The sequence below is a fragment of the Rattus norvegicus genome, chromosome 17, assembly GCF_036323735.1.
Source record: "Rattus norvegicus strain BN/NHsdMcwi chromosome 17, GRCr8, whole genome shotgun sequence".
Lineage (NCBI taxonomy): Eukaryota > Metazoa > Chordata > Mammalia > Rodentia > Muridae > Rattus > Rattus norvegicus.
In genome coordinates, this window is record NC_086035.1 from 49,094,555 (window position 1) to 49,108,447 (window position 13,893).

General features: G+C 40.2%; 1 protein-coding gene across 9 annotated transcripts in view; it reads right to left on the reverse strand.

Annotated features, from left to right (window-relative positions):
* Elmo1 (engulfment and cell motility 1) overlaps positions 1–13,893 on the reverse strand; it is a 536,338-nt gene that overhangs the window by 112,367 nt on the left and 410,078 nt on the right. The gene's annotated exons all lie outside the window — the stretch shown is intronic.

The following is a 13,893-nucleotide window of genomic DNA, read 5'->3' on the forward strand; positions in this document are numbered from 1 at the left end:
GCCCAGAAGAGGGTCTGGCTTATCACAGGCATGGAATAAATATTTGAGAACAAGTAAACACTGAAGCAATTCCTCTCAGGTCAGCTAAGGAGTATTTCCTTAGCTTGCCTAAGGGCAGAAAGAGACAGGCACTGGGAAAAAAGCTCAGCAGGGAAATCACTGAGATATCCATCCTGGTTTCCTGTAGAGACAAACTCCATGTGCATCTGTACAGTGTTCCACTCTGAAATAAAGGTTTTGCAGCTAAAATGAAATGTGAAAAGCATATCAACATAAACTGGGTGTGTGTGGAATCACATCTTTGGTCAGTACTAAAAATTCGCATTAAGTTTCTACTAAAAACCCAGTCCCTGTCACTGTATGGTTCAGTCCATAAAGATGGCAGTAAGGAGGTACAAATGAGAGCAGAACCCATTCAAAATGTCATTGTGTCAGCATCACTTCTCTGATCATTAACATTGCTTAGAAGCAACATGCTCACCTGTTTGACTGGCTTTAATTGGAAGCATGTGCATCTCCCCATGTAAGGGTACACCTGCTAGATACAAGGCATACAGTTTTATGTCTTGATTGCCCCATTCTGCTCATTTAAATACTTCATTTTTTCCCTTACAGATTCCTTCAAAGCAAAATTCTGAAGGAAAAAAATGAATACACTTCATTTATTTTTAAACTCTGCCAAATCATCTCAGGCAGGCAATAGAAAGGAAGAAGAGGCAAGTGTGTGCTGTAATAGAACTGTATTTTCCCCCCCGTAGCTCCACCATTAATTTCCAGACCCTCTGGCCGCCTTCCTTTTAGAGTGCACCAACATTCAAATCTTACATTACCTCGACTCCTTTCAGCCATTCATTACTGTGGAAGTCATGCACGATGGCATTCTGCCAGTGTACATTTTAATGTTACTTCAGTTTGAACTGACTGTATACCCAGGAACCATTTGTGGAATGGGAATCAGACTAAATCTACAGTCGGCTCAGCTATTTAGATTTGGAATTCTTTGTTGTAATGTGGATCACTTAGACTACCAGTTTTTAAGCAAGATTCCTAAAAACTCAAATCCATGTGCTGATTCCCAGATAACACTTGCTTCACATGACAAGGACTCCTCTTCCTGAGGCACAATCTGCAATGGAAAGAAACTGCCAGTCTGTGATTCCAAAACATAAAAGTAATTTCCTTCCTCCCTCAATGCTGGCAAACCTGGTCTCTAAAGTTCATGAGTGATGATGATGATGATGATGATGATGATGATGACACTATTAACAGATAAGTAACAATAATGCCAAACAACTAGGGCAATATGTTGATATTAATTTGAGTGGTCTCTTCTTCTCTGAATGTACAAATTAACATCAATTAATTGAATTAATGTGCCATTGACAATTTTGAATAAAGAAGTTGTAGGAAGAGATCACCAAAAACTATAGAGTAATAAAGAAAGGAAAACTTGGACCATAAAACAAATTATTTTACAAAAGGGGCCAGAATAGAAACATCAGATAGAATTAGGGCCAGTTTTATCTAAGGAACCCATTAACCATCTGGAAAACATGATACACAGCATGTTGATTAAATCAGCAGGTTGTTTCAAATGGATTGGCTGGCTGGCAACTAGACAACCCAAGGTGATAGGCTTAGAAATGTGCAGGAAGACTAATGAAACAATGCCCTGGCCTGAGTGGCTTTTCTGTGAGGGATACAGACTTGATGGTTCACAGCAGAAGAGTCTTCATAAGACTTTACTGTAGGAAATGAACACTTCCTTAGTTTACAAGAGTTCCTCGTCATCTCTCTTCTAAAACACTGTACAATCCAGATCATTATATGGCAACTTGAATATTTCATAACCTGCACTATTTCGTGACAAAAACAGAATACACATTTGTGAGCAGTAATCTGGAGTTGGAGCCTGATCAAACACTATCAGTTCTCTATAGGGGTAGGCTAGTCCAGGAGATTTCCCAAATGGCCACTAGGGGGAGTATTGGCTAAACTTTGTCCATCTGGGAACAGGAGCCCCTGACTCACAGAAAAGGATGGGCAGACCAAAGGAGGAAAAGAAACCACTGTTCTTGCATAGGTAATAACAAGCAGTGTTTGGGGTACAGGCTCATGTGTCTGAGAATAAACAGATGTTGTCTTCTTGGGTTAATGATAACCCAAAACACAAACAAGGTGGTTATCAAAGATCTGAGGTTTGGGAGGCAGACAATGTCTCAGCTCATATCTTTCCCAAAGTCTTGCCTTTTGGCAGACTCTTGCAGGGAACACAAAACTGATAAACTACCTAGGGAACAAAGAGATGGAGCGACATCCTCAGTTTGATATACTGTGCACAATGCTTCCTGTATGGTCTTGCCCTCCTAGTAAAGCTCTCCAATTATTTTATACTAAATTTCTTCATTTGTTTTAGTATGATGTAAAAATAATATAACTTAGGGGCTGGAGAGATGGCTCAGCAGTTCTAGTGCACTGGATGTTCTTCAAGCGGACCTGGGTTCAATTCCCAGCACTCACAAGGCAGCTTACTATTGGCTGTTTCTTAGTTCTTGGGGAAATGACACCTTCTTTGGTTCTATGGACATCACATGCATGCGGTGCATAGACACACTGCAGGGCTCTATATATAAAAATTTAAAATAAAATCTTTAAAAAATTATGTTACTATTTAATATTTGGAGTATGTAAAAAAAAAACAAGAAAGAAGGTAAAATGCAGTCTTCCAGAATTAGTTTTATGTTTATAATTACACAGTTGTGTGTCTGGATGAAATCATTGTATTTTATTTCTAGCCACAGATTTTAATATTATTAGCATGATTCCATAGCATTAGTTTTCTGAAATTCATGTGTCTTAAGTAACAGAATATACATTCAACATTTTTGTTTTCTTAGGATGAATTCCCTCACTTAGGTCAGAGAACATTGGAAAAGTTTGAAAGCTACTGCCGATTTTCTGTAAGGCAGTACCCACCCATACATGAAACAGCAAAGTGGGGATGACTCTGGTAAACTTAGTATCTCTCAGTGCCTGTGAGATGGTTCTGTGGGGAGGGGCTCCTGCATGCAGGCTTGATGGCCTGAGCTTAATTCCCAGGTCCCACAAGGTAGCAGGAGAAACCCAATACCTGGGAGCTGTCCCATATCCATATGAGTGCCTGCACACACACACACACACACACACACACACACACACACCACACACCACACATACACATCAGACACGGACACATGGATACAGATACACACCACACACAGGCACAATATACACACCAGACAAAAACACACATATACACCACACACACACACACACACACACACACACACACACACACACACACACACTTCTTTTAATGTGTGTTTTGCCCCAAATAGTATTTATTCTCAAGTAGTCTGTAGTTTACTGTTACACATTTCCCAACATGAGTTCCACCTTAGTTTACCTTTTGATTCTTTCTAAAAGCCAGTGGCTTTAGGGATATCCATGTACGAGGTGGAGGCAGCTTTGGCTGCATGTGTTACATTTCAGCATAGGAGATTTTCAGTCAACATTCTCCAAATGCTTTTTAGGAGCTGTTTGGTTTTCTTCTTTGACTTGACAAAAAATTAACTTTAGTCAAATAAGTTACACATGTTTTAAAGAGCTATGTGAATACTGAGTCATACTCTCAATACCTATTCATTGATACTTATTAACCACACAAATTTATATATTTGTAGCATAATAGTGCAATCATTAATAAGTAATCACAGCCATATTTTGTCTCCTATAGTTCCATTTTCACTGATATGTTGAAGCTCTATTATAAGCAAAGACTCGTTTTTTACTTAATAGCTTGCGCTTTAAAATTTATAAAATGACTTTTGCTCTGTAAGCATTTGGGCTTCATGCTGTCCATATTACCCTTCCAATTTTTGTTATTTTCATTTGTTAGCTCTTCTCAAGGTGATTGCTGTGTACAGCAAAGGGTGATAATCACTGCTTTAAATACGGCCAGAATAAATCCCTGCATATGTTTCTCTAATAAAGTCACAAGTGAGAGGCCCACTTTCAAAACTTTTGTGTCAACATTTGAAGGGGTGCTGTTTTATGTAATAATTTTAGAAAAATGTATTCCAAGAATTCTCTTTAATGATTAAAATACTAAAATGTTAGTGCATATTGAAAGGTAAAAACAATTCTGCACAGACATGCTCACAAGCCAGCCTGATCTAGAAAATCCCTTATGGAGACAATCCTCCTAGGTGATTCTGGGTTGTGTCAAGTTGATAATTAAAACTATGCATCCTAACAGGCGAGTAGATTTGCTCTATTGTGTTAGTGTTGTGGAAGTCTCAGTCCAAAGGTGAGTGCCACAGCTTTCTGGTTTTGGCTCCTGGACTCCACTGAAAAGGTGAGCTCCCTGCAGTGAGGTTCTGCCTCAAGTCAGACCCCAAAGCAGCAAGGGCAACTAACTGACCATGTGCCTTCCAAACTTGGATTTTGCAAATCAGGCCATTCAGGTAAAGGTTGCACAGCCACTCACATTTAAACCCAGGAACTCAGACTTGATCTTGACTGTTCTCCTGAGCCCTGCACTTAGGAATCGGAGAGTCTCTGGGGAAGCAAGACAAATATATCCTAATGGGCAGTAAACAAAAGTAGAGCATAGTCATGAGACTTAGGAAAGTTCATCTGATGAAACTATGCTTTCAGGATCATTGTAGCTGTGTGCTAAGAGAGCATAAAAAGATTGCAGATTGCATGACAGGAACAGGAACCATCCTTATAGCTCTGGAGGCTGGGACCCTAAGATCAAAGTGTCAGGAAGACTGGTTCCTCTTGAGGTTATGGGGAGACCCCAGGCCATTCTCCTCAGAGTATAGATGGCTGTGCTCTCCCTACACATCTTCATATTATCTTCCCTCTATGAATTCAGGTCTTGAAAGCCACACTTGTCTTTTTGTATAGAAACATCAATTATACTGAGCGAGAGGCCATCTTTTGATTTCAATTTAACATAATATCTAAATATCATCATGATAAGGTCAGGACTCTAGCATAGTAACCTGTAGCATGCATCCAGATTACAAAATAGGTTTTAAACACCCCCTCAGATGCTAAACCCTCAGTACAGGTTTCTGCCAGTTGATTTACCTTCCTAGAAAGCTGCTCCTGAGATCCCCAGACCTCAGACTCCACGCTGGTCTGTAAACAAGTCAATTATTGAAGAATTTTCCTATTCTGTATGCCCAGAAGTTAAGAGACTATTCCTTGATAATCTACTATGAGGGTTCCATGTCTACATTACTACTTCTCAAACAGCAGAAAAACAGCTCTTCAGAGAGCCATTGAACCCATGGTTTGCTGCTTGAGAAACAACCAAGAACCTGTCCATTAGAATGATCTTGAACTCCTGAGGCCATGCGTAAACTGCCTTCTATAGTATACCTCTCACATTCTTATTCTCAAAAATCAAGGTAACCCTTGGTTTTAACTTCTGTTCTTGCTGATGTCACAAAATGTCCCAACAAAAGGAATTTAAACAAAGAAGCTCTTGTGCTGGCTCAGCAGTCTAGGTTATAGTCCTTCATGACAGGGAGTCACAGTGGCAGGAGGGGAGGGGACTGGTCACATTGCACAGGCAGAAAAGGAACTGGGCAACAGATGTACACTGCTGTTCATCTCCCTTTCTCCACATATTCAGTCACACAACGCAGGCAGGGCTTGGTGTCATTCATAATGCATAGGACTTCATGCTTCAAGTAAGGAATTAAAGATCATACCCCTGACCATGGATGCTCAAAGGACCATCTCCAAGAAAATTCTAGATTCTGAAAAGTTAACAATATACACTAAAAATTTCATCATATATATATATATACATACATATATATGGTAAAATGTTTTGCTGAAATTAAAACCATTTTAAATAATATAATTGTTCGTGTATTTTAATATTGGCATTTTATGAAGAAAATGCAATGTCACACTTTTAAATGTAATTTGAGTATCTTCAATAATACCCACTCATTTAAAAAACACAAATAAGTCCTTTTTAAACAGCTAGAAATTTTAGAACAATATTTTCCACCTTCAATGGGGTCAACAATGCTTTTCTTTTTAATGTAAAAGTCCCAATAGTAACGACCGACTAAGTGATTACTGCTGCAGCTGTTGACTTTGCCTCTGAAGCTAAAGCCTGGAACTAGGACCTAGGTGGATGTGAAGATCAATCTGTTTATTGGACAGAGAATAAATGAATCCAAAGCTCTTATGTGTCTCTTCCTGCATTTTCAGGAGATACTGTGCCTTTTAGCATTGCTTCTAAAGCTCTGGGGAGAGACGAATGGGGTCTTTTCATCCTGGGGCTTACTTCTTTCAATGTAGTGATATTTCCTCTTCATAAAATCCTGTTGCCTGCCATGCCCTATATCCAGTTTGCAGAAAACAAAAATTGCCTACCCTCAGGCCATATTTCTGACATTGGTCTAGCCTTGAAGCACGTGACAGGGATTAGACTTATAAAGGACAGTTATACCAGGTATGAGAGAGACAAAGGCCACCAACAATTGGTGCCCTTGCTGTTAATTTAGCTGCAATGCTCAATCTTTGGAACAGGAGGTTTTCATGCCAATTGTTTACTAGGTGATATGGAATCACAACAGTTCTAGATCACCATGGCTATAAACTTTCTCTCAAGACAGTTTTTCATGAACAATTCTGACAGTTCAGCCAACTTTGGTATAGTGGAGAGCTTTGGGTTCATCCAGGCTTTATCATGTAAAACTATGTAAAACTTTTACTATGTAAAACTAGTCTAGTAGGATGACTTGAGTTTACTTTCATAGTTTAATTTCTTAGTTATTTGGAAGGGAAGGCAGAGGCAAGGGAAGCTATTGGCCAGCTTGTTCATCTATCACTTTTAAGTTGGTTTCTAACTAACTCTTATCAGTGCACTATTTCATTTAAGTAGTAGTTTTTCCCTATTACTTAAGTGACATGGAAATGAATGAAGAAGCAAATACCTTAGTGAATATATAAGCAAATGTGAATTGTTGGACTTTTTTTCTCCATATTCTGAGAAACCTAAAACATGGATTGTTTGAAAAAATAAATTATACCACCTTGATAGATAGGTAGTATAATCCACAGGTATTCACAACCTCTAATCCTGAGGTTATAATACCTCAGTGGTTGATATTAAGCAAAGGCCAGTTGGTGAATAAACTAAGAGAATAAGAAAATGCAAACTTTGCTCCCATTGACAGGGCATGCCATTAATTTCTCTGGGGCACTCTTCCTTCCCTGTAATATGATAATACCCTCCCCTTCCTGCCCACAGGCCCACTGGGCCCAAGTATACTCCGCTTGTCTGCATGTCCTCTCTCAGCTCAGGCTTCCTTAAGGTCTAGCACTTTATGGATTAAAAAGATAAAGAAACATGATAGAGTTTGATATCACTCCTTCTCCTCTCCTGACATAAACATAAGTCAGGGGTGGGCTATATGTAGTAGATGAGGCAGGGAATAAAGTAAGAGGGAAGAGGGTAGGAACCTGCTCACAGAATAACTGAAGGTGTGCATTTCCAAAGCCTGACTCTGTCTTCAAGAAGAAAGGTACAGGTAGGGCAGGATGGCCAAGGCTAGGCTATCAGATAGATTTACGGTCTTTCTGCAGACCAAGAACATGCTGACTTACAAATGTAAAAACCATAGATTAGTTACTGCAGGTCATAGCATCTTGGAATGCCACTTAGCATATTCCCAGGAGCACAAGCCTGTTTGATCTTGACTGGTTTCCAAAGTCAGGGAAGAAAACATCATCAGCTATGAGCTGTCACTTGTTTTAGCTCCACAGAGTTCTAATAATTCTGCTATAATAAGCAAGGCCCAGTTGTTAGAAGACAGGGGATTTGGGGGGAAATAAATATTATATAATATCTTACATTATAGTCTGCAAGACATGTGGCCTGTGCCACTCTCTAAACATCTGTGTATGTCAGCTATAGAAGTATCAGTATAGTAGCAACATGAGCAAAAAAATATTACAGATTAGGGAGGCAATGGCAGAAGAACCTAATTTTTTTTCTGATGGCTAAACTCCAATTTGACTCTACCCTTTTATCTATAAGTATTATTCCAGCTCTGTCTGGGTGGCCTCCATTGCTATTTCGAGAAGAGGGCTTCTATCTGGATGTACAAAAATGATCTAAGAATAAAGAGTCTTTGACAACAAAAGCAGCTTTCTGCAACGAGGTATGAACAAATAGGCAGCTTTGACCTGAGTGTGAATGTAATCACCCTGCTTGACCCAATGCAGCCCACACACAACTGCAGAGCAATACTCACACAGACATTATTCTTCTTTAATTTTATTGTTCTCCATGAGAACTATGCCTTTGCTTCCATTTTTACAAGCAAGGAACTCAGGGTTCCAGAAAATTTACAAAGCCTATCTACACAGTTCTCAGGACATTTCAGAGAAGGCAGAAGATGTTCCTGAAGATGCTTTTTTAGGTCTGGCCTTTGCAGAGATGTCACAACAAGGCCCAAGGGAATAAAAATGACAACGTTCTTATGCCTTGATTTCAACTCTCAAGTGCAGAGTCCTTGGCACTGGTTGTCTTGACCTAGAGAACATGAGCAGTGTGGCTGAATTTCAGAACCATTTTGATACCTCTTTCTCTGTTCATGGTAAAACCTCTGAAATACGCATTTCAAGTGGTTGGTCTACAGGACAGTAGGCTCTACTATATATGTTGGTGTGTGGCCTGGGTGACTCTGGTTTGAAATGAGTTGCTCCAAGGGCCTTTGGCTTGTGCTGCCAGTAAGAAGGTCCAAGTTCCATTAACTAATGAGTGCTTCTTTCCCACCAGGAGAGTGGATGGTAGAAATACTCCAGATGCTATCTTCAATGTTCAGCAGCAAGAATTCCAACTGAGTCAGAATGAAACTTTATTTCATTATGCTTCTAGGTCTGGGAATGATGCCAGCGAACCGTTTTCCTTGACAGGTCTCTCATCACTTACAGCTCAAAGGCAAAGAAAAGTGAGCTCCCAAAGTGCCAGCCTACAGCCCTCCCTGTCAGATTGCAGTACCTTTCCAGAGCAGCTGAGCAAGAGGATGAGCAAGAGATAGGGCTTCACCTCATCTCTGAAGCCCGGCACTGATGAAAATTCCCTATGTGCTCCATGGCAAAGTCTTGACCAAGGCATTGGAGTACAAAAAAGAGGACAGGAGTTAAAAATCTACTTCAGCTATTAGCCAATTCTGATTTCAGCTGCAGCTGGCATGGTTCTACACTAAGAAGGGATCCAAGGCTCTAGCTAGGTACACTGAAAAAGATGGCTAGAATCAGTGGAACACAGGTGCAGAACATTCAGAAAATTCTACACCTATTTTGCATATACATCAGGAGGTCTAAACTTGCCCTTTCCCACATAAAGATGCTGAAGAAGATAGATCAAGTCACTTGCGAAAGTTGGCTAATAATCGAGGCATAACCTGAGGCCTCAATTATACATTTGTGCTATAAGAACTGGTCTAGTCATGGAGTCCGGACTCTTTCAGATTGCTCAAGACAAAGCAGCAAATAAACTGGCTTCAGACACTGTAGTAATCCTGAGATTAGTGTTGTAACACTAATCTTATGTGTGTAATAGACAGCTGTGTCTCAGTGCCTCTGCACTCACTTACATCCCAAGCCACTTTCTTCCATTATTTTAGCCCTTCGCTTGGTCAAATAGCAGCAGAGATGCAAAGTGACTCATTCTGCAGTTAGGGTCAACCCTAAAGTTTTCTTTGCCTAGCCTGCCAGTGCTGCCTCAGGGAAGAAGTTCCAGTCAAGCCATAGTGATAAAGAAGTCATAAGGAAAACATACAATTCATTTCAACAAATACCTGTTAATGTTGAAGCACACTAGACATGGAGAATCTCCACAGAGATTCTGTGCTACATGAAAGAGATGGAGACTTTTGGATCAGAATGGTTCCCTGAGCTTCAGATACTATTGCACTATATGGAATTCTGTCCCTTTTTTGTATAACTGTAAATGATGCTCCTTATTTCAGGGAGGTGGGAGAGGACAGAACTTAGAGTAAGCTCTATTCTTCCTGTCACCAGATTTGGCTGAAACCATCCATTTGGGACATTTTCAAGGGGTTTTGACTATGTTAAGAAACCTTATAAGTATAATTTTACTTTAGTAGTAGAGAGTTTGATCACTCAAGTTTACTTTTACATTTAAAATATCTTTTATAAGGAGATAGAGACCTAGGAAGTATCTGGTGTTGAAGGTTAGAAGTTAAGACCAAGTTAATACAGTCAATACTTTCCAGCTAAACAAACTGAGGAATTAAAAAAGATAATTGCAATTAAACTGCTCTTGGTCTTCATTTGTACTCACCTTTGTAAAGAATTATCTGTTTGCCATGGAGTTACCTTCTTGAGGATGGTTTGCATATAATTGAAATTAAATCCACATTCTATCCTGAATCAAGAAATGCTAGTGTTTGAATGTGTTTACCAAAGTTCCTGTATTAAAATCTTAATCCTCTAATTCAGGTGTTGATGCTATGTGGGTCTTGGGGAGGCAACTCAGGCTACATAAGGATATAAGTGGTAGGAATGACTGGATAGAAGAGGGTAGAATAGACGACACATGTTCTCTTATGTGATGGATTTCCATCCTGCTTGGCATTGCAAGCTTCCTCACGGTACTGGTCTTTCTCTTTCATTTATTATTATTATTAATTATTAATTATTATTATTTTATAATTATTATTATTAATGCACTTCCATTGTGGATGTTAGTGTATATAGCAGAAATGGAGATGCTTGGTGGGTGTGGGAGAGGAGAATCCATCTGCTCCATGAGCTCTACAATAAGCAAGCAAGCATCCATCAGCTCTCCCTAAAACTCTGTGGAATATGTTTTGAAAACAATTTTATCAAATGATTTCCAAGACTATTCTTCTATAGGGCCTTGGTTGCTTCATCAAGGTGTGTGTGTGTGTGTGTGTGTGTGTGTGTGTGTGTGTGTGTGTGATTTTTAAATTGGGCCCATTGCTTTTACTCATGGATCTTCAGAAAGCTTCAGAGCTCAAACATAGGACAAGCCTAGCCCCAGGCTTCCTGCTCCATTCTTACAATTGCTCTGGTCACCGCAAGGCATTCCTGGGATACACTAGCTAAGTAGCTATGGACAACACTGGAACCTTGAAACTTCTTCCCAGCAGCCCAGCAAAGCTCAATATTTTCATCTACAAAACAGGCATTAAAAATAGCCCAGGCTGGGCATGGTGGCATACACCAGTAACTCTAATACTCAGAAGTCAAAGGAAGATGGATCTCTGAGAGTTCCAGGCCAGCCCTGGTTTACAGAGAAAGTGAGACTGTATCTGTTCCCCCGACCCTTCAAAGTTCAGGTAAGCCCTTGGAGTGAGATTACTAAGAGTGAGATTTTGCTAAATGGACATATATCAAACTCCTTGTTACTTTGTCTGTTTATTCCCCTATGTTACTGTGACTCTCAGTTCTCATCAGAGAAGTTTCTTTATGCAATGGACAACAGTTAATGCGGAAATTCACAGCTGATTTAAGTCTTGTGCCTATCTGTCAGTGGAACACTAATCTACAAATAGCACATTTCTACATCTGAAACCCTCCCCAACTAATGATCAAGGACATTGAAGAAGAAGGAACAAAAAGACTGTAAAAGCCAGAGATCAGAGAAGAGCAGAGTGAAACAATCTCTTGTAGACATGCCAGGACCCCACTGTACTTCTGGCCTCACAGCAGCCCTGGCAGCCTGCACAGAACCTAAAAAAGAGCAACCCATTCTACCATGGTTGGGGAGAGGTTTATGAGCTCCAATCCTGTACTGATGAGCTATAGATAGTTGAGGGCATTTAGGGTCAGAGAGTCAGTTTTTTTAAGGATGCAGCCCCTAGTAAGTCAACCATGCTGCATACTCAAGAGTATGTGTACAGCACAAGCTGGATTCAGTGGATTATTACAAAATACAAAGAGGATACAAAGTTGGGAGAGATTAAAGAGGTCGTGGGTGGATCTGGGAGAAGTGAGAGGGAGAAGTTGGGGGCAAATATGATGAAAATACATTGTATGAAATTCTCAAAGAATTAATAAAATATACTAAAATAGGGATAGTGTGGGGACCCCATTGTTCTTCCATTTCTGAAGCACATAATTGTACTGGGCACAGTGACAATCAAAGGCATGTTGTGATCAATTTTATTACAATTGATGGGAAAAGTGAAGAATTGTTCAAAATCTCAATACTTAATTTCAGGAATGAGATTTAACATAGCCATATCCTTTTATATTTCTACTGTGTAACTTTGTGCTCTGCAAAATAGTAACTAAATGTATCACATTTTTATCTATTCCTTTATCTTTCTAATACTCTATAGTTTATGAAGGGCAGGAAGAAGCAATGGAGAGCGGCATCCTCCTTCAGGGGTGAGCAGAGTAGTCACCAGGCACATCTCCACCCTAACACAGAAGGGACAAGTGCAGCACCAATCCCACAACTCTGCTTTGTCAACAACTCTCCGAGCTCAGGAGACAGAAGACCATTGCACCCATTGGATCCAGGGCCCCATGCACACTAGGCAGGCCCTCTACCACTGAGCTGCGGTTCTAGCCTCAAGACATTTAATTTCAGCTGTGACTGACTGTATTGAGAACCTCATTCAGAAGTCAGCCTCACTGCTAACACCAGTGGGGTTGAGGGAGATGGAGATGTAGTAATAGTTAGTGTTCACACTGGAAAAAGAAAAAATGTTGATGAGGACTTTACGTATAAAAATCCTTTGCTATTCCCCAGGACAGGCATCTCCTTCTCCCCAGAAACAGCTTGTTATCAAAGTGTGAGAAAAATTATGCAAAATATATTTTCTTGGGGGCAGGTAGGAGGCTATAGCTTTCTGAAAGAGTTCCAGGATCCAAATATAGTTTGTGAGCTACATTTTTAGAATTTCTCGAAACAGTTTTTACTTCTTCCATAAAAGGCTGCTTTCTTCTCATTCTTGCCAACAGGTGCCAGCACTCCCCCACCCATGTAAAGTGATACTACTGGGATAGAGAAGGGGCAAAAGGTGGATGGAGAATCACTCTAAGATGACTGTTCCTGAACACTGATCCATGAGAAACAAGCCTTCCTCAAACCTGTTCCTGCACTGAAGTGGGTGCCAGAGGAAGAAGCTTCAGGATGAGTTAACTCACACAGAAATGCACCTCTAATCACATGGGAGACTCAATGCATCTGACTGTATGCAGCCTCAGGATCCGAGGCCATCCTGTATGCCTAGAGAGGATGTCAGCTAAGAAACATGTCATTGTTCTGCGTGAAGGCCAGATCCTCAGTACACTGTCAGCCACAGTCAGGAAATCCTCGCTGACCCTGTTTCTCCAATGAACATGGCAGAAGATCTGTTCAATCCAGTGCCCTCTCCCAAGTCTCAGACAAGCAGAGCCTTCCTGGTTCCTTTGTATCTTTGTCAGTCTATCACAGATTTCCATTTTGGACCCAGCAATTTTTAATTTTTACCTCCATGTAAAGAGTCACAACACTCTTCAAGCAAAAGGACATTTTTAAAGGTTCTAATCAATGCATTCCCATGTACCACTATTGCAAATGATTTTCTTAATAAATGCATTGATAATGCTTTATCCATAAAAGATTCTAAAGGTGCTACAGCACTTTGCTGACATAGGATTGGAAATCACATTCTTATAAAAAGCAACAGTCACGAAGCATCAAACATCATAGAAACTCAAGTTCAGCCCTGCTCTCTGCATCCAAGCAGAAGACAACCCCTTCTCTCTCACATTTGCCAAGATCATAGCTCCTGTGGAATTCTGCATTTTGCCCAGGCTTCCTCCTGA